The sequence below is a fragment of the Littorina saxatilis genome, linkage group LG1 (genome assembly GCF_037325665.1).
Source record: "Littorina saxatilis isolate snail1 linkage group LG1, US_GU_Lsax_2.0, whole genome shotgun sequence".
Classification (NCBI taxonomy): domain Eukaryota; kingdom Metazoa; phylum Mollusca; class Gastropoda; order Littorinimorpha; family Littorinidae; genus Littorina; species Littorina saxatilis.
The window spans coordinates 70459883-70460606 of NC_090245.1; the positions used below are offsets into that span (position 1 = coordinate 70459883).

General features: G+C 43.2%; 1 protein-coding gene across 2 annotated transcripts in view; it reads right to left on the bottom strand.

Annotated features, from left to right (window-relative positions):
- Positions 1 to 111, bottom strand: part of LOC138977232 (uncharacterized) — a 19650-nt gene extending 19539 nt beyond the window's left edge. For both annotated transcript variants that reach the window (XM_070350147.1, XM_070350139.1), the window contains exon 1: positions 1 to 111. This exon is cut by the window's left edge and continues 155 nt beyond it. The gene's annotated coding sequence lies outside the window, so the exon portion shown is untranslated.
- Between the last annotated feature and the right edge of the window lie 613 nt (positions 112 to 724).

Below are 724 nucleotides of genomic sequence, written 5' to 3' on the forward strand. Positions count from 1 at the left end.
CCAGTGCTATTCATACTGCTTTGGCTTTTCCTTGGCTCTAGCGATCGATAATGGTATTGCGAGTACGTCTGTGGTGGAGGTCTCGGGGACATAGGGGTCTGCAATACATGAAGGCGCCTGAAATTCTTTCTACCTTTTGCCTTGCTAACACACATGCACACGCACACACCACACACACACACACACACACACACACACCACACACACACACCAGACACAAACCACACACACACAAACCACACACACACAAACCACACACACACACACACACACACACACACACACACACACACACACACACACAGTAACAGCCATATTAGTTGGAATAGTGTTAATATTAGCTCTCTCTCTCTCTCTCTCTCTCTCTCTCTCTCTCTCTCTCTCTCTCTCTCTCTCTCTCTCTCTCTCTCTCGACACTGCTGAAGCAACCTGATTCAAGATATTCCAAGATTGCATACAAAGCTTTATGTAATTTGGCATCGAAGGGCCACACAAATTGGGTCTCACTTGTGCAGAGTCTTTTATGTTGTAATTCTTTCTTTATTTGGTGTTTAACGTCGTTTTCAACCGTTCAAGGTTATATCGCGACGGTTATGTTGTAATGGTTTTGCTGCTGTGTGGATGTACGGAATGGTTGGGAATGAGAACTGTTTTTTACAAGAGTTTAAAAGACGTTTACAAGATTTTTTTCAGAATGCAGTGAACGTTTCGACATTTATAATTG